The 21262-nt window shown below is 41.4% G+C and overlaps 1 pseudogene; it reads left to right on the forward strand.

The window, feature by feature from the left end:
* The first annotated feature begins 3911 nt into the window (after positions 1 to 3911).
* LOC121919172 overlaps positions 3912 to 21262 on the forward strand; it is a 37764-nt pseudogene continuing 20413 nt past the window's right edge.

The raw sequence follows: 21262 nt of genomic DNA on the forward strand, positions 1-21262 counted from the left end.
GGCCCCATTTCCACTTACATTTAAACCGGTTTGCAGTTTGCCTCTGCTCCATGTCAGTGAATCGATTCCAAAAGGTCCATCATTCCCACTATGAAAGCAGATCTTTTCATCATCCCCTTGTAATCAATTCTTTTTTGACACAATTGTTGACCCCACTGGTTTGCACCACTTCGAAATGCATGTCAATCATCTGCACATCATCAATGACGTAAGCGGCAGCCTGGCTTGGAAACTTTTTTAAAAAAAAAATTGATAGAAGATTCGATTATTTGGTTTTGTAAATACTTGTCTCACTGAACTGCTGCTGGTCCAGTTGCCCAACTTGCTGCCCGAATAATTGCAAGTAGTTGCAAATCAATGAATCAAAACCGCTATCAATTTTTGTTTTTAAAAAATCATGCACCCATAGGTCACACCACAAGCACAAAGGCAGGGCTGGGGGGGTGATCTACCAAAAACTGAGGAGGGATGGTAAACAACCCTCTGCCATTAGTCCCTCCCCTCCAGAATGATGCAATTCAGATTCGTTGTTCCCACTTGTTGAACACACTTCAGAATTGATTTTTTTCAAAAGAACCGCCAAAGAAGTGTAAGGAAAGAGCAGGGTTTTTTGTGTTTGCCTCACTTCATCGCGATTGAAACTGATCACAGTAGGATCGGAACCGGTTTCAAATGGGAACGAGGGTCATATAACCTGATCAGCAATTCGCTTTAAGTCAAAGTGGGAATGCGGCCAGAGGGTGACTTGCCCAAGATCACCAAATAGATTTACATGACCAGGCCAAGATAAACCACGGTCACCAGAGTCATGCTCAGACCACACTGGCTCCTCAATTCTTAGAGCTGGGAAAATTCTGGCAGACCTTGGGGTCAGTTTTCTGCCCCTAGGAGACTCTACAATGATTATCAAAAATGGCAAAAAAGAAAAACAATGAAAGGAAAGCAAAAGAGAGAAGAGCCCTCCACCAAAAATGGTAAGAAAGAAAGAAAAATGAGAAAAGAAAGAAAACCAGAAATAGTCGGAGAAGTCACCTTTTGGTTTTAAAAAAGGTCATTTTTAAAAATATCACATACCACAACCTATTTAAAAGATGGATACAGAGGCTTTGAGCACAGGCCAATCTCTTTCTCCTTTTTGGAAGAAAAACAGGAACCTAGAAGATCTATAGGGCCTGAGGCTTTGAAAACAGGCTTAAAAGTTGCATGTGCCCAGGCTCCCCATCCCTCCTTTGTTTGAAGAGCCTTAGCCATCAGCCACAGCCTCTTCAAGAAGGAGTAGGATCTCTATAACTCTTTCAGTTAATAGTCCCATCAACCCAGAACTTATTTCTTCACATCTCTTCATCAGTCCATTTGGTTTTGTAGTTTTAAAAAGAATTGTACCAGGGTGGGCACATTTGCAGGGATGGGGAGCCACAATAAAATCCCTAACCCAATGGAGAACATGCTGCTGCAGTTTCTATATCTGTCACAACATCTGACATATCATTAATCTAGATGGCTTTAAAAAGGCTATCAAGACGGACAGGCCTTCCCTGAATAACTCACTCAGATACCTGCTGATATGATCCCCATACTGACTACTCCTAGATACCTGCTTCTGGTCTCTGTTTGTTTTTAATGACTTAAATTGTAATTTTATTGTGTGGAATTATTATGTGTTTTATTTCAGGGAGGATAGGAATTATTTTGTATTGTTTCAATTTTTGTTTTATATGGTATTACTTTTGAATTTCTTGAATTTCACTACGGTTGTAAGGTGCCTTGATCGTTTCGGGGAGGTGGGATAAAAAATTATTATTATTATTATTATTATGGCAGCCACAATGGCAGCACTCTACGGTGGATGTCAGAGATACCTCCTGTACTATAGAGCTCTGCTCTGCTCTGCTCTGCTCAGGGCAAAGTGCCTCCTGCCCTTCTGGGAGGGAATGGGAGAGGTCTTCTTGGGTTATTATTGCCACTGATGGGTATGGTTTTGTCATTGGCAATAGCAGTGCCACTAATTTTGGCAGGGGTTAAATGGGTCAATGGATCCACATGTAACCACATGCAGCCCCCTTGATTTAAACCATAGGAGCCAGCATGGTGTCGTGGTTTGAGTGTAAAACTAGGACTCTGATGATCAAGGTTTGAATCCATGCTCAGCCGTGGAAACCCACTGGGTGACCTTGGGTGAGTCACATGCTCTCAGCCCCAGAAAACCCTGTAATTGGTCTGCCTTAAGGTTTCCATAAACCAGAAATGGCTTGAAGACACACAACAAAAACAACAACAACAACAAGGGCATCACCCTGGATGCTTTCACTCCATGTTTAACTGTCTTGATTTTTATAAATGTCAGATTTATAAAATCTTTAGAGTAGCCTTTTTTCTCTTCTTTGTTGTTGTTGTTGTTGTTGTTGTTGTTGTTGTTGTTGTTGTAAACAGGCCTCTCTTAAATCACCTCTTTAAAGGACTATTAGATGTGTTTCATTATTTTAGGGGTGGATAAACTGGAGCCCTAAGGCTGCAAGAGCTTTTCCAGGGCAGTTTTTGATCCCGTAATCTCTCCCACATTGCCCTTTTCTGGCCTTCCAGGAGTAGAAATTCACATTTTAAACTGGTTGGGGGACTTCTACACAGTTTAACATCAAAAACGTACATTCCCCCCCCCCATGTAGGCTTTTTATCACTACTGGGATTTGGAGAATGTTGGGTTTGTTTGTTTGTTTGTTTGTTTGTTTGCGTGTTTTGAATTTTTGACAGTTCAGGTGGTTCCTGAAAGACATCAGATTGTTGCTTGAACTCACCAAAGTTGTCCTCCTTTCAAAGGTGTCCTTAGAGAAGCAAAAGGATAGATGCAGCTTTACTCATAGCATGAGCAGATGTGAAGGAACCTCTGGTGTGTGTTTTTAAAGGTTTTGTCTGGAATAGGGTTCATTTTTCTTTATTGAGGGAAGCTGAGGGTAGCAGAGAGCAAAAGACCCCAAACAACTATATTTTCATGATGATGAGGTGCTTTGTGGCATATTTTGGCTGACCAAAATGACCAAAATTTGGGGGGGGGTCTCCTGGCAGGTTTTTAGAGGCACAAAATAAGGCTTGCTGGCCACTTCATAACAGCATCATTGGGATAGCATACTGAGTAGCAGGGATACAGGTAGTCAGCTGGTCTCAGTCTTCAATGCTATGATGAGATGTATCCCATTTCTATTTATATTGCAGTCATGATTTCTAAATTTGCATCTATACATGTGCATCAACATATGCACACTTTACACAAACATGTGGTCTATTTTGGTCTGCCTTGTTTAAAAAGTGAGGCTTAAGTAGCAGCCCCATTTCTGAAACACATGACTGGTATCTAAAATAAGAAAGATGTATGGTTTCTATTATTGTTCTGTTGAGGCTAGATCGGGCTCATTGTTGTTGTTTTCTTCCATAGAACTATAGCAGGACGGTCTGTTTTTCTTGGTTTTACCACAACTTCTGGATTATAGTGGAAAGGGTGGGTGGGGATGGAAATACACCAGGGAGTTTATCCAAGAGGCCAAGACGAGCTAAGAAGATGCTCTGGCTTGGACAGATAAGCAGAGCTTGAGATCTAGCACTGAATCTTGATCTCCATTTGCTACCCTGCCGTTCAGCCCTGTTGTCAGCAGATACGACTGGGGAGCAGGATTAGGAAAGACAGATGGGCAGGAGAGCAATGGCACCATTGGCAGCCTTATGCACACATAAATCCCAGGAAAATGCTTGATTCCTTAAACTAAGCAAGAAATTTCTGGAACAGAGATTGTCAACAGAGAGGGAGCCGCACCCTGCTCCCCCCTCCCCCCATCTCTCTTATCTCTCTCCTCCCCTCCTCACTCACCCTGCGTTTCTCTCCACACCCAGATTGTTTTTGTTCCTTGGCTGTCAGGTTGCCTTAACCATTCGCCTGGCTTAACCACACTCGCTCAACCTCCCCTCTTATAAAATATCTTCCCTCTATTATTGCTGTTGTTATCATTTGCAAAGCCACTCCTGCATCTCTGTCTTACACACACATACACACACCCTTCCTCCTTTTTTTTAACAAAAGAGACTGGTCCCCAGGGCAATCGCAGCATCCTTTTGCTGATTTGCTGCAGTGTGGACCGCAGCGGTTACACACTGCACCCTCCCCCATCTTCTCTTCCTCTGCTGAACAGCATCCCTCCATCCCTAGCCAGTGCAAAGGGAAGGTGGGGGAAGAGGAGCATCTACATCAGCAGCCACAGAGACCAGCTCACCTATTCATGCTTTGGAATGCTTGAGTGCTAAGAGAAAAGACAGTACCTGAGCCGAAAGAAGAAAAGGACCCAGCCATTCCTTCCTTTCTCCCATCACAAAATGCAAGCCAGTGCTGATTCTACAAAGATGGAATGCCTCTGGAGCAATTGGAAAGGCCAGGGTATATATGTGTATATATTTATATTTTTCTCTACTGTGTGCCTAGAAAGAATTGCAAAGGGGAAGACATCGGGGAGAGAACAATTTGTTTTACCTTTCTATTTCTTCCCTCTCCTCCCTTTAATCCTACCATTGCTGGGGCCTTTATGTGCGACATATTTTTGTAGCAATAAATAGAAATACAGATATATTTATAGATATTAGACAGATAGATGGGTGGGTGGGCAGACAGATCCTGGCATGTCCCTTGCCTCCTGTTTACTTCCCACACCCAAGTGTGGAGTTCTTGAAAATGTCACATTGGCTTTCGACTTCCTATGACAAGTGGCACCTTTTGCCCACTTGCTCGTTGCCACTCTTTAAGGAACACCACCTGTAAATAGGTATGTTTGCCCATCTGAACAGTGGGAAGTTAGTCAGGAGTTGGGGATGGACAGTGGATCGGAATCTGTTTCTGGTGTGTTGTGTGTTGTTCTGGTTGTTATGTTTTGGAAAGAGCTTTGGCACATCCTTTTTTGGCAAAGTGACACACCCATTGTGAAAACTCCGTTTCACAAAGACCATTGCAACAATTCAGCCTGCTTGAGATTGCTTTGCTCAAGCCATCTCCTCCTCTTCTCCTCCTCCTATTATTATCATTTATTCTCATCCTCCTCATCGTTGTCGTTGTCATATAGCATTGCCTTTGCCTGATAGTTAATGATTTGAGCTTTCCAAATTTTCAGTGTGCTGAAAGACCACAACAAATGCAGAATATTTTGTGAGCTTGGTCATCTGTTGAATGAGTGAGTGAGCACAAATAATAGGGGTGTTTCTTTTGTGGTAAGAAACATATTTTGAACATTGTCCCATTGGGTGTGGCTGGCTACCTTCTGCTTGCCTTACATTGCTATTTCAGCCATTTTTATTCAGACTTCATCACTCCTGCGTACCTTCCTTTGTTTTGGTTCCAACTGTGGTGGAAGGAAAATAGCAACACCATGCTGTCCCTTCCCCAGTAATCTAGGGTGCGTTTTGTTGACATTTTTGCTTTTGTCCTCATTTCGTTTTAAAATCCTATTGCATTTTAGTAAGGAACATCTTGCTGTCAACATATAATTGGTTTTGTTAAGATCTGCCTAGTTTAGTCTAGAATGAGGTTTACGTTTAAGCTGTGTCCAACAGAAAGGGCCTTTGTATAAGTGTGTATGTGTGTGTATTCCTATGTAATTCCATCACAAAGATACCCCATTCCGTTAATGAAATGCAACCTTCATTGTTAAACTGGGTAGTTGGAGAGAAGAGATTATTTTGTGATATTATGAAATTTATAGCATGTTGAAAAGTACTTTTCTTAACTGAATTGACCCAAGATTCCCAAAGGATTTTTCAAGAAGATTCTTCGGTAAGGAATGTAAAACAGTGCCTCTTGCTATTTATAAACTGATCTATATTACCATCTGATTTTGTGAATCAAAACTGGAAGCTAGAATTTGGAATAGATAGGTGGTTTTCTGTGAATGCTCTTACACCAAATATTTTTGTTTTGAATTATAAGATAAAGATTCTGTCACAAATATTTTTATTGCACTTTGTTCTTAGTTTTCCTTTATATAAGGAAAATGCATATTCACTAAATCAGTTGTTGAATTAACCTTCAGGTACCATGGAATTATGCCTGTCTGTCCAGAAGTAACCTCTTTTGAGTTCCTAGGTATGCAATCTTAAAGTCAGATGTATCTTCAAATTTTAAAATAGTGTGTTACAAGCCATTGCTCCAAATAAATAATACAGTGCCTTTTCCATGTTTGTTCCCATGACATCCTTTCTGGAATCAGCAGCCATTATTGCTGAAAATAGAGCAGAATGCCATAACCAGAAATAAGCAGAGCAGGAATGGTCCTCAGTATTTACTTGTCTTGAATTCTGTGAGAAAGGTAATAAAAATAGTTGAGGGGTGCTTTTAAAATAGGTAGCCATGCAGTCTCTTCCTATAACATGTTAAAGCTACATTGTTAAATTCTTGCTGTATAGGAAAGATCAGGAAGGATTATTAAAAAAAACACCCACAAATCTTGATTTACTAAGAAACAAAGTGGCAGATATTTGCTAGCATCACTAGTTTAATTTCTGCTTCATTTTGAATGACTTTTAATTTCCTGGAGACAAATTTTGTAACGAGTAAAGATAAGCGATTGTGAAAATCACAGTGGGGATTAGATACACAGATAGGGAAACAGATCAAAGGGAAAATGGAATTGTGCCGAGGGAGATGATGTTTGATGATGGTCGAAGAAGTAAAGTATATAATAGATTACAGAAATAAGGTCTAGCTAACACTAGACTAGCAAATAGAAAATAAGAACAAGCAAATCCTTAACTGTTACAGCATTTTACTGAAGGTTTCTGCTAAAAATGGATCAACAGCCTAAGCTTTGGGATTTGAGCTCTCGCAGCATGCTTTTTGTAAACACCATGTGGGAATTGCAAGGGGTACTCAGTGGTGACACCCAGCTAAGGCGCTCCTTCCGCCAGAGATGCAGCAATGTCCAAATCTTGTTCTTGTCATAGACAGATCACTTTAAGAGATGCAAGGAATGAGAAACCCTCTTACAAGTGGGTATAAGAAAGTGTTTTGTCTTTGTTGCTTCCTTGGGTTGCTGATTTCGTTGCACTTTATTGGATGTTTGTATTTGGTTCATTTTAGATTTGTGATTTTGAATATGTTTTCATATGGAAGTCATTTGCTGCTCTGGGATCTTGCAAGGAAGGGCAAAATATGGATGGAATAAAAAACCAAACAGGAAAACAGTATCATGGTGGAAAGCTAGTTTACCTTCAATTGTCTGAGGGGAAGGGGAGGCCATTTCACATATCGCATGGCAACCAACTCAGATTTGCCACAGAATGCACCATCTACCCATCCTGGCTCACAAAGAAGTATGCCTGGATAGTATTGTGCTTTGGAACATCTTGATACAGGTGTCTGGCACATTTTTGGGTGTACTCTTAAATATCATTGGATGTTTAAAATCTAAATAAAGAAAAACGAGTCAGGGTCGCAGAATGCATGAAGGAAGATTTTATATCATGAATTAGCCCCAAATCATATTTTAAACATCTTGAAGATGAGTCTCTCTTTTCCACATCAGATTTATTGGATGTTCTCAGTTCCTGCTCCTTTCGTTTAAAATCTAAAACAACATTGAGGCTGTTATATGTCTCTCACCAATTTTTGTCCCCACTCCCCAGCACCCATGGATACCCCCAGCGGCTGCCAGAAAGAAAGGGAGGTCGGCATAAGGAAATTTATTCTCCTAGAATCTTCTAGCAAGCAGGGTACTTCTGTCAAGCAAAACAAGCAGCCTTGAATTGCCAAAATGTGTGTGTGTGTGTTTAAACAGAAATGATATCTGAGCCACTTCCATTTTTGCAAAATTAGGGCCTACTATAGATCTTTGGTGATGACAATTGTTGGCTCAACAGTTATCCCACACTCCAGACCTAAACACAAAAGGAAGGGGCTCTTGGCCTCCATTGTTGACCCAACTGCAGAAGCAAGTTTGCATTTAGTAAGAATGGGCACAGACTACATCTGATTGGAATGGTCCACAACTTTAATGGTTACTGATGCATAGGCTTATCCCACAACATGGGTCTAGATCCAAGCATTAGCCAGTCCACCTGCTGGTTGATGGAAACCCATTCACGCACCCTGTCTACTGGGTAGCTCTGGAATGACAAACATGGAAATTCACTCAGGTGTCAGCAATTGTGTTATCCCCCTATGACCCAGGAATGAGGCAGAGCCATCTGCCCTTCAACTGGGGGTGGGGGTTGATCTGGTTGCCTACATTACCAGAGTCCCTTTAGGGCTCCCCATCCAATACTGCATATGATAATAGAATTATAGATCCATAGCATTGGAAGGGACCTCAGGGACCATCTAGTTCAACTCTAGTCAAGCAGGAATAGCATACTAAAGCACCCATGAAAGATGGCCATCCACCCTCAGAAACCTCCAAAAAAAGGAGTCAATCACTCTTTCAGGCAGACTATGCCACTGTCAAACAGTTTCAGTAAAGTCGAAGGCTTTCATGGCTGGCATCCATAGTTTTTTGTGGGTTTTTCGGGCTATGTGGCTTAAGAGAAGATGAAGATGCCAGCCACAGATGCTGGCGAAACGTCAGAAAGAAACTCTGCTAGAACATGGCCACATAGCCCGAAAAACCCACAAAAAACTATAGTTTCAGGAAAGGGGCCAATTTATTTCAGTAAAGTTCTTCCTAATGTTTAGGAGGAATCTCTTTTCTTGTATCTTGAACCCATTGGTTTGTGCTTTGGTCTCTGGAGCAGCAGAAAGCAAGCTCACGCCATCTTCTACATTATGTCCCTTCATATATTTAAATACTGCTATCATGTCACTTCTCAGTCTTTTCTCAGTCTTCTCTTCTCCAAGCTAAACACAGGTGCATTACAGACCGCCAGATTGCAGTGGTCTGCTGCCGCTGGTGGTTGCTGCATCCAGGAACCGCAGCAGCCAAACGGTGTGATTACCGGACGCAGCAAAGAAGGAGCACGAAAACCGCGCTCCTTCCTGGGTCCCGGATGTGACACCGCGAGGCACTAGTCATGCACTCGCGGCATCATATCCAGGGCGTGACGTGCGGATGAAGAGCGTCTGCTACGTAAAGATGGCAGCCCCCATGTGGACAGGTGGCACCATCTCTTACACGCTCCGCGTGTACTAGGGTTGGGGGCCGTGAGGAAGAGACGGCTCTTCCTAACCCTAGTACGTGCAGAGCACGTACTATGCGCGTGTTTGTAATGCGCCACATACAGCAACTTAGGTCATTCCTCATAAGACTTAAGTCTTTGGATCATCTTAGTCACCCTCCTCTGGACATGTTCCAGCCTATCAATATCCTTCTTGAACTGTGGTGCCCAGAACTGGACATAATCTAGGTGAGGCCTGACTAAAGTATAATAGAGTGGGACTACAACTTCCCTTGAACTGAACACTAAGTTCCTATTGATGCACCTAGAATTTCTGCATTGTCACATGCTTAGTGCACAGACCCTATCCACCTTCCAATTTGATCCTCCCTTCCCAAAACTGCCACAAAAGGTAGGGGCCAAAATCAAACCCAGCTCATGGGTTGCATGGTGGGGGGGAAGCAGCTTCTAAGCAGCTTCTAAGTGTCAGGACAGGGTTGGATGAAGCCTTTACTTGCTTTCAGGCCTTGTTCCCTACCAGCCAGCTAGGCTGCCTCTGTTTGGGTGAATTTACTGCTCCATTACAGAACCTGGAAAATCCTGGAACATGGCAGCTGTCCTCTGTTTGCTCAGAGCCATGCTCTTCAAATTGGCATTCTTAGTGAGCCAAGAAATGCACTTTCAGTGTAGCAAAAATATACACCAACATAGTCATTCTGCGCCTCATAGGCTGCATCTACACTGCATAATTAATGCAGTTTGACACTGCCTTAATTGCCATGGCTCAGTGCTATGGAATTCTGGGATTTGTGGTTTTGTGAGCTATTTAGGCTTCTCTACAAATCCCAGGATTCCATAGGATGGAGCCATGACAGATACAGCAGTGTCAAACTGCAATGATGATGTGGTGTGGCAGCAGATGTAATTGTTCAACCAACTGAATCAATGGGCATCATCATGGTCTTGAGGTCACTCACTGTACAACACTTGATTATTTCAGTACTACCAGATTAAAAGTGTGAGAGAAAGCTCTGTGTGTGAATATAGAATTAGGAGCTACACATATAACCTCTGTGCGATTATTTTTACAATAGCAGAGTGTGCCAATAGCATTCTGGCCCTTATTTTTATTTTTAGTGGATAAAAGTGTCCCTCCTTCCCACACATGCAATCCAGATAAGTTCAAGTAGATTTATGAGTGTATACTGGTTATACCTTTACACCTTTATACTGGTGCTATTCTTGCCCCTGTCTATGATATTCATATACAGAGTACATTTCTTCCATATTGGATCCATTGGTGCAACAGACATAGCCTTCCTCATTCTCATTTATAACAGATGGTTCCTCATTTTTGTCTGGGTTAAGTGGTGACCTTTAAAGACCTAATTAATGAATGGGTTGCCTGACCTAAATCAGTTGTTTAGTTACAGTAACAGAACTAATCAGTTACCAAAACCTTAGAACAGGTTTCTTCTTGAGACCTTGAAGTAAAATGGGACAATTTAAAATGGAACAATGGCAACCATCTATTGTATGTGTGAGTGATGGGCCATAGTTGATAGTTTCTTTTCTATTCCTTAATATTGACTTAATAGACCAGAGCCAAAACATCTCAAAATGTGGGCTGATACAGTATAATGGCACCAGATCCTGTTTGATCTTGGAAGCTAACTAGGATCAGTCCTGGTTAGTACCTGGATGGGAAATCAGCAATTAATACTAGCTGCTATTCCTTGTCTGAGAAAACCCTATGAAATTCATGGGGTCACCATAAATGGACAAGTAACTTGAAATCACACATACATACATATATACATACACACACACACTATTGGTGTTTTGCACATATAAATTCCATCTTGCATGGGGTTGTACCTTTTTTGCCATGACACAGTGGCTGTATTCAGTCCATAGTTGCATAAGTAGAAGTTTCCAAGTGTAACTGATGCACATGCATCTGTGCTCTCTTGGATGGTGTGCAACTACTTCCCAGTATCCTCAGTGTAAGGCTCAGCCCCATGATAAGTCACTTATCAAATGCCTTCTGAAATAAAAATTATGCACATTGGTGGATTGCATAATGACAGTGAGACAAGCCAGCATGGTGTTGACATTTTGAGTGTTTGAGAGATCAGGCTTTGAATCCCAGACAGGTAAGATCATTGGGTGACCTTGGCCAAGTCCCATTCTCTCAACATCAGAAGAAGTAAATGGCAACCCTCCTTGGAATAAATCTTTCCAAGAAAACCTTAGCATAGAGTCACCACAAGAGAACCAACTTGAAGGCATAACAACAGCAACAAAAGTAGGTAGATCATGGTGGAATATCATCACAGTACAAAAGTATGAGATAAATAATTGATAACAGATTCTGTTATCACCTTTCAAAGATCTTGTTGTTGTTGTTGTTGTGCCTTCAAGTCATTTTTGACATATAGAGACCCTAAGAGGGATCTACCTAGAGTTTTCTAGGCAGGTTCCTTCGGAGGGTTGCCATCTTCTGAGGCTCAAGAGTTCATCACATGGGATGAATCTGTGCAGAAACTGAGGCCCAATACAAACAGGCATAAAACGCCATGCTCGTGCCGATTTTAGGGGTAGGGACCATGTGGCAACCACACGGTCCCTAACCCTAACATGGTACGGTGACGTAACAATGGTGGTGCCCCATGTACACAGGCACCGCCATTGTTACGTATGTGCCATGTGGCATCCACATCTCACTGCGCAGCACTCGTTATGTCAGCCCTGCAGCGCAATAAAACCCTGTTTTTTTTGGGTTCTTTTTCCTGAGGAGGGAAGCCGCGTGGTTTGGCAGTTATGGCTTCCCTCCGGAGGAAATTAGGCCACCGGCAGGCCTCCCTTTTTCGGCGGTCTGTCCCTTGCCTAAATTTAAACTGAAAAACAACCCACATTTGTGGGTTGTTTTTCAGATGACGTTCGGGGTTAACCCAAATAGAAAGTGGGGGGGGGGGGACCCATGTTTTTCAGGCAACATTTGCATGAAAGAGAAATAATGCAAAAATAACCCAAGTGCAAAGTCGTCAAAACCAGCTCCTTTTTACTTTTGTTAAATTCCTAAAGCTTTCCATTCGGATTATTTCCACATTATTTCTCCTTCATGACACTGCATCTGACAACACTCAGATTTTAAAATCCTATTTCTGCACAGGATTTTACCAATTCACCCTCCGTGTGATAAACCCCTCAGAAAATGTGACTTGCCCAAGGTCATCCAGTGCATTTTATGCTCAAAGCCTGGTCTCCAAAGTTATAGTCCAAACTCAAACCACTACACCATCCTACACCACATTACACCACTAGAGCTACATTGGCTTTCTTAAAAGCAACGAAATTCTTACTCAACAGGGATGAAGTTCTCCAGCACACACACAGGAGCATGATTCAGTGTGGATGTCTCCATGAGATGTTCAGACATTCATTAACATACTGCCAAATTATTGACTGCAGATGTTAGGAGCACTTTACAGGTGATGTCATTTCCAAGATGTCTCTCAGGGAGGTGTGATTACGTAAGGCTGCCATTGGGATAATGTCTTATGTATTCACTTTGCTTTATTTCATCTGTGTGTAATTCTCTCTCCACTCTTCTCTTACAAATCCGAGTGCAGCCTATGTGGATTCCCAGTGGTCCTCTCATCCAGGCATTAATGTAGTCCACAAACAAGCTTAGCTTAAGCAACGCAGCAGTTGCAGAAGCTTGTAGGCTGAGGTTTGTCACTTGATGGTCCAAAACACACTGCAGAAATAATCCAGTTTGAGATTGCTTTAACTGCCCTGGCTCAGTGCTAGGGAATCCTGGGAACTGTAATTTATTGTGACACCAGAGCTCTCTGACAGAGAAGGCTAAATGTCTCACAAAACTCCAGTTCCCCGAATGCCCTGGCATTGAGCCAGGGCAGTTAAAGTGGTCTCAAACTGGATTATTTCTGCAGTGTGTTTTGGACCCTTGGTTGATGTGATAAGTCTTTTTATGCAGATATTGTTAAGAGTTTTTTATTATCAGATTCACTTTCTTCCAAGGCAGTTGTATAACATGGAGTGTCAATATGGGAACTGAGGTCAAACCAGGGATTCAGACAAAAAAAAATCTCACAGTTGGTCTAGAGAGGCTAGAGATGATCTATCAAGGAATTCTCCAAATCCCACAAGAAGTGTAGGTTCCAGCCTGAGACCAAGACCCCAAGCACTTTTCCCAATTTTGCAAAATGTATCTGTGCAGAACTAACATCATCCCGCTTTTTATAGCCAAGTATTCAGCCACACAGGACAGACAGCAAAGGGCAGACAGATGAAAAAGCACAAACAGTCCATCCAGTGCTGCTACTATTTAATAGCCCACTGGTCTAGCAGCTAGGTTTTAATTGCAAATTTAAAAAGAGCTACCCAATTTTGGAACATATTTTGGAAATGGGCTTCTACACCTTGGGTAGCTGCTTTAATGTACAAATCCAGAGCCAATGGCAACTCGTAGCTTGCCAGGTGAAGGGGACACTCAGTCCTTTAATACCAGCTATAAAAGAACTTCCCAAGCTGCTGAAACCAATTCCTATATATAAGTTCAACATCAAGGATAAATCCTTTAAAGCTAGCCCAAACCTGGATTGGATTAATTGCCCCATTAGCATGGAAGCCATCAGCCATCACTGGTCATTATACATGTACATTGTACAGTGGGCCCTCCACATTTGCTGAGGTTAGGGGCCCAGGAACCCCATGAAAGTGGGGAAACCACAAATCGGTCCACCAGCACAATTCTGTGGTCAGCATCAGGTGGAAGGTGACTGTAGAATCATTCTGGAAGACCTACAGATGCCTAAAGAAGTGTTTTCTCTAGGAATTTAAGACCAAACCGCACGGCGTTCCTCCGGAGTAAAAAGAACCTGGGGAAAACGGGTTCTTTTTATGGTGCCCGGAATACATCATGAGTGCGCCATTGGCATGCTGGTGACGTAAGTGATGCACATCGAGATCTGTACGCTGCGTATTGCTTGCGTCAAGATGGCAGCCCTCATATGGACGGGAGACCACCATTAGGCCACCGCCATGGCATACTAGAGTTTTGGAGCGTGTAGTTGCTGCTCCCTCCGGAATCCTAGTATCAGCAGCGGCACACCGCTTTTGGCCCATCTGTCCTGGGCCTCAGTCTTCTAGCACCATCAGTTGGACATTGACTATAGAATCACATTGGAGGACCTACATATGTCTAGAGAAGTATTATCTCTAGAAATCTGAAGGTCCTCCAGCATGACTCTCTGGTCATCATCCAGCAGAGTCATGCTGGAAGATCTAGAAATTCCTAGAGAGAACATATTAATCAAATCCACAAATAAATCCACAAAAGTCAAAATCACAAATGTGGAGGGCTGACTGTAGTATTAATTCACTTACAATTCTTTTAAATGCATTTATATGTTTGCTCTAATGTTGTCAACAGTATGCTCTCGCTTTTTTTCTCCTCTTGCTAGCCAATGTTATGAGAAGGTTCCAGAACATGTGGTATTTGGCTTATGTACATACACCAAGAGTATTCAAGCTTTCTATTGGGAGTAGTGAAAATAGATAAATTAACACATTTATTAAGGGATATACAGGGGATTTTTATTTATTATTTTGAACGAGGAAAATTAGAATTCATGTGTGGAATATTTGGGGGGAAAAACAAGGGAACTGAATGAGTGTAGGGTTTGATGAATGAGATTTAATATTGTTGATTACAAGAATTGCAAGATGTATAGTATAGTTTATTTTGTTAATGGATATAAGTATAATTTGAATGACATTTAGTTGGTATTTATAATGATTTTAGAGTTTAGAAATAATTTGATGATCAGGATATGTTTGTCTAAGAGGGAGTCATAATAATATGTAGAGCTATATGCCTTTAATAGGTGGAAGTCTAGGATTTGTGGTTTGTTATGGCATCAGAGCTCTCTAACAGAGAAGGCTAAACATCTCATAAAACCTCAAATGCCAGAATTTCATAGCATTGAACTGTGGCAGTTAAAGAGGTGTCAACCTGCATAATTTCAGCCATGCAGATACAGCCTAAGCCAAAATTGTCTGATCCCCCCCCCCCCCAGTGGATGAAAAGCAAGCATCTAGACCTACTTTCGTTACTTATATATGCCTTTTGGCTTTCTCCTCTACTCCCTTTGCTACACCCTGCCCTCAGTGCCATAAGAATCATGTTGTATGAGTATTATCCAGGACATCCAAAGTGTCTCATGCAGAATACACTGGCATAATTCCCTTTGTGTTATGTTACAGCCAATAAAAATAAATTATACAATGAAATCTCAGTCTTCACAAATGTTTATCACATCAAGAAATCCTCCTATATATGTCTGGAACATTTCGTGGAACAATTATAGACGTCTAGGAGATTTCATCTGACTAATAGGTGAATAACCAGCCTGAGAGAAAAAAGAAATAGCATACCCTAGACTATTAATACACCAGCATTGAAACACATACAATATTAGAATTACAGAGTTGGAAGGAACCCTCAGGGCCATTTTATCCAGCCTCTGCCATGCAGGAAACTACAGTTAAGCACTTTCAAGATAGCCATCCAACCTCTGTCTAAAGCTCATTGAAGTCTATTTCAGAACCTCCGTCAATAATCTTTGAGAATTTGTGGGTGATAGGGAAGTTCCCAGCAGACTGGAGGAGGGCAAATGTTATCCCCATCTTCAAAAAAGAGGGGGAAAAGAGGGACACAAATAATTACCAGCCATCCAGCCTGACATCAATACCAGGAAAGATTCTGGAATATTATACAAACAGGCTGTAATTACTTAGATAGGAATGCTGTGATCTCTAAAAGCCAACACGGTTTACTTAAAAATAGGTGTGCCCGCCTAATCTTATCTTCTTCTTCTTTTGATGGAGTTGCAAACTTGGTAGATGATGGGGATGTTGTGGAAGTAGTACAGTGGTACCCCGGGTTACGAATGTAATCCGTTCCGCGGCGCCATTCGTAACCCGAAATCTTTCGCTAGCCGAAAAAGCCATAGGCGCTAGCGCTAAAAGCCGCGATTTCGTGTGAAAAAGCGCCGAAAAGCACCAAAAAATTTTTCGTAAGCCGGAAAAAAAAAACGTAACCCGAAACAGTTTTTTCCTATGGGATTTTTTCGTATCCCAGAAATTTCGTAACACGGTGATTTCGTATCCCGGGGTACCACTGTATATCCTGATTTCAGTAAGGCCTTTGACAAGGTCCCCCATGATATTCTTGCCCCCAAAAAAGCTAGTAAAATGTGGGCTAGACAATGCAACTGTTACATGGATTTGTAATTGGTTGACTGGCCAAACCCAAAGGGTGCTCAGCAATGGCTCCTCTTCATTGAGAGAAGTGACCAGTGGGATGCCACAGGGGTCTGCCTTGGGCTCAGTGCTAGTCAACATCTTTATCCATGACTTGGATGAAGGAATAGAGAGCATGCTTATCAAATTTGCAGGTGACACTGAATTAGGAGGGTAGCTAATAGCCCAGAACACAGAATCAGAATTCAGAATGACCTTAACAGATTAGAAAGCTTTGCCAAAACAAAACATGAATTTCAGTGAGGAGAAATGTAGGATACTACACTTGGGAAGTAAAAATGAAATGCACAAATAAAGGCTGGATGACACCTGGCTTGATGGCAGTGCAGGCAAAAGGGATCTAGGAGTCTTAGTGGACCACAGCTTCATCATGAGTCAGTTTGTTTGTTGTGTGCCTTGAAGTCATTTCCAATTTATGGCAACCCTAAGGGGTTTTCTTGGCAGGATATGTTTGGAGAGGATTTGCCTTTGCCATCCTTTGAGGCCGAGAGAGTATGACTTGCCCAAGTTTACCCAGTGGGTATCCATGGCAGAGTAGCTATTTGAACCTTGTTCTTCAGAGTCCTAGTCCAACACCTCAAACCACTACCCCACACTGGCTCCCAATTGCATGTATTTTTTAAAAAATCTGAATTAGATACTGTTTTTGAAGCAAGCAAAATCTGCATTTTTATTTCTGAAAGGTTTGGAGGGCAAGCATTGACTTTCTCTGCTTGAAAACAAATTGGTGAGCGGTTGGCCCGTCATTCTTGATGTTATTGAAATAAAATTGCATTAAGTCATTTGATAAATGAAATAGCTGCCAGCGATACTTAGCCTTTAGATAACTTTGAGATATCTGAAATAGCTTTCAAATATAATTTCACATATATGGAGGTGGGACAGGTGATATATCAAATACATTGAGAGTATTATGGATTGTGAAATTCTGTTATCCCCTAAAGTTATATTGCTTGGTGATATTGAGTTATTTTGCTTGGCAATAATAAGGAATATGTTAACCTGGGAAATGTGTTTTTAACAACAACGCTCTTAAGTAGAAACTAGACAGCATTCTGTCAGCAATTGAGCAGCTTAGCAAACAATGATGTGCATCAGCCTTCTCCAACCTAGAGCCCTCCGAATGAGCTGGACTATGACTCACATAATCCCACAATCTTCTGGCTGTGAATTATGGGTGTTGCTGTCCAATACATCTGGTGGGTACCAGTTTCAGGAACAGTGACATATAGCTAAAATGGTAAATTTGACATCTGGTTTACAATTAAGTAAAATTTGCTAATAAATAAATACTCCATCATCCTTCCTCATTAAGATTTTAGGTTAGCCAACGTACCTCAAACACTGTATTTTGAGAGTTTTGTCCTCTTTCATTTGTGTTTTCCCATTACTATTTCCACAGTGATTTTTTTTAACAAAAGCTGAAACCAGAAGTAATCTGGTTTGACACCACTTTAACTGCCATGGCTCCATGCTGTGAAATTCTGGGAATGGTAGTTTGTTGTAGCACCAGAGCTCCACAACAAGAGGAGCTTTGCAGAACAGACACTGAACAGAAAGAGGAAGAGAAGTCTTTATATGACCACAAATACCTGGGAGTTTCTGGGATCACTAGATCAAGTTGTCTAGATGCACTGATTATTGTTGATAATATTGTTGATATAGATTGCAATCTATAGTAGAACAAATGGGGAAAAGCTTGAGAGAGAGATGATCGCACATCTCTTTAATATCAGGATAGAAGCATGATGTTCATTTTAATGGCCTTGTAGCAGATAGCTACTGCCCAGCCAACCTTTTTGACTCACAGAACCTTTATTTATGTGGCGGTGCCCCTAAGAGGCCTATTCTATGTCTTACAAGTTAATGGTGTTTAGGAGTATATATAAGAATATATTCTTATTCTTTAATTTAGTTCAATTTGTATTTCTTTCATTTTCCTGGAATGGCCACGGAGCACCTGGGAAGTGCATGCAGAGCCCTAAGGGCTCCTTAGAGCACAGGTTGGAAAGCCAATCCGTGCTTCTGCTGCAACTTTTAATGGTCAGGAAAATCCCATGAATAGCTATCCTTCCCACAGATAACCCATTATTTAGGATGTGTGCAAAAGGTCATCCTGGGGCAATGGTGTCACTAGGAGGGTGCGGACTGCACCAGGTGAACCTCTAAGAAGGGTGACACCACTGGTCCTCAAACACCTACCTTTTGGCAGAACAGATTGTGGCACTCATCTGCTTTCCATTAAAATGCTTTAAGAGATGGAGGGAGCAGGGTAAAGCTCAGTAGAAGGAGAAAGGAGATGCCCCAGAAGTTTTTAAAATTAAAATTTCAAATTTCAACATTTTATTATTTTTTAAAAATTAAATTTTTGAAATTTGTAAAAAAAATTATTCTTGTAAAATTTTCTTTTAAAACATCACGTTTTAACCACATCTTCACTGTATATATATATATATATATATATGTGTGTGTGTGTGTGTGTGTGTGTGTGTAAATACATTTAGGTTGTGCATAGGATATTGTAATTTGAAGGTATAATTTTAATTATGCTAGTTCTTTATGTCACAACTGGGAGGCTGAACCCAGCAACTAGTAGCTAAGGCAACTGCCAGTGGTTAGTAGTGGCTTCCATGTCATTGGGGCAGTGAATTCACTCCAGGGTCAAGTCCGAACTTCAAAAGATTTATTGAAGGTGCTGAACCTACTTCCCAAAATAGGTTCAGCATTGTGATTGTTGCTGTGTGCCTTCATGTCATTTCTAACTTATGTCAAAATCAAAGGCCATCTTTGTGGTTTATGTAGGACAGGTATGCTCAAAATGAATCACAACTGTTCAGCTGTTAAATCCACAGTGCCTATCTCAATGACAAAACAGCCAAAGATCTTCCCGTCACAGAATGACTCACAGCTGGGATTCTTGCTTTATTGTATTAATTAAAGAAATAATTGGCTAATGATATAATGAGCCATTAGCATGTTTTTCCCCTCGCTGCCCCAGAAATAGCAGACTGTTCAAAAATCAAAGCAGCTCCAAGCTCCATCATGCCAAGGCTGTTTTTGCCTTCCCTTTGAAGGCATATTCTGCTCTTTGAAGAGGAAAATGTATGTATACTATGCATGTTTGATGAAAAAGAAGAAAGTGGGGACTGTGAATTCAAGCACATCAAGGGAAGATCTGGCAGTCAAGAAAATACATGGCAGGGAAGAAGTGTACACACAGGAGATGTCAAAGTAGAAACAGAGCTGGCATCACTGTCCAATCTAATGCACGAATGAAGAGTTTTTGTATGCCTCAAGGCACCAGCTATCCTATTAGAAGATTGGAGAATTTCTTATTTTTCTTGGCGGTTTCTTTGTTTCAAGGTGCAGAATGTAAAATATTATTGTATATACTCGTGTATAAGTCAACCTCATGTATAAGTCGAGGGCAGGTTTTGGGGCCAAAATCATGGATTTTCATATGACCCATGGATAAGTCGAGGGTCAAACTCAGGGGCATGTAACAAAGGATCTAAATGGGGGGCACCACTTCCCTCCCTCCTCCTCCCTCTCTGGACCTCTCCCAAGAGTCACTGTCTTGGCAGGCAAAATGTGGACCCAAAACTCTGATTTCTCTCTCCTCCCTCCCTTGCCCAAAACTTTTCAAAGGCTCACGGAGCAGTATTACCATATTGACCAATGTATAAGTTGACATAGGAGTTTGGAGTCCATTTTGGGGCTGAAATTTTTCAACTTATAAATGAGTATATACAATATTTTTAAAAATTAACAGTTTTCACTTGTACTTGCAAAGGTCCCCCATTATTGCTTCCTTATCTAGCCTTCACTTGTCCACATGATCACAAGATCCTTCCAATTAGGTGCAGACTGAATATCCTGCCCTAATGGAAGTCAAAAGATGATATGAAGGTATACCCACTGTAGATAGATTGTGTCCACATGGTTGTAGAAAGATGGAAGACTAATGTGATTTCCTTATGGGATGTCCTTTGTATCTGGAATTGAGAACTCAACATCTTGATCCTTTTATTGCACATATTAGAGATGTTAACACCCATGCTCCCAAGAACTGACATTTATGCTAGCAGGATCTGACTATTATATGTCTTATTAATTGGCTAAGGAAGAGGCAAAACAGACCGCCCTGAAGGAGCGGCTTCTGGTGACTCCTTTAAGTGCCGGATTTGGGCCATGGCAACCACACACTGCTATCCTGATCTGGCATTTTCCTATGCAAAAAGAAGTGGCAGAAAGCTGCTCCTTTTTGTGCTGGGAAAAAGGAGTCTTTGCTGCCACAGTGGTAGTTTTTCCAAGTTTCAGCAGTCTGTGGTGTCTAAATACTGCATTACCAAAATGCCTCAATGCCACCACTGTGTGGTTGCTTAGGGCAGCTTCACAGCTTGTCCCCAGCATCTTGGGGGTGTGCGCCACGTGTACTCAAATCTGGAACAGTCTTCCCGAGGAGCTCCGCCTTATCACCCCCCTGGAAACATTTAAAAAGAGGCTTAAAACCTTCCTCTTCTGTCAAGCCTTGCCCTCTGGAAAATGAAGTTGTGTATTTTGATCCCATCAACTCTCTGCCTCACCCTATTGAATAACTGTTTTAGATTTGTATAATGTATATTGTGTTACTGGTTTTTATCTATTTTTATGATGTGTTTGTAACTGGTTTTAATTCTGTGTAAACTGCTTTGATCTTTTGGAAAACGGTATATAAATAAAAATTATTATTATTATTATTAATTACTCCATGCCTCCAAGCTGCAGAGAAGCTGGCTGTTTTTGCTGGTCTGTACCA

This window comes from Sceloporus undulatus, chromosome 1, assembly GCF_019175285.1.
Source record: "Sceloporus undulatus isolate JIND9_A2432 ecotype Alabama chromosome 1, SceUnd_v1.1, whole genome shotgun sequence".
NCBI classification, from domain to species: Eukaryota; Metazoa; Chordata; class Lepidosauria; order Squamata; family Phrynosomatidae; genus Sceloporus; species Sceloporus undulatus.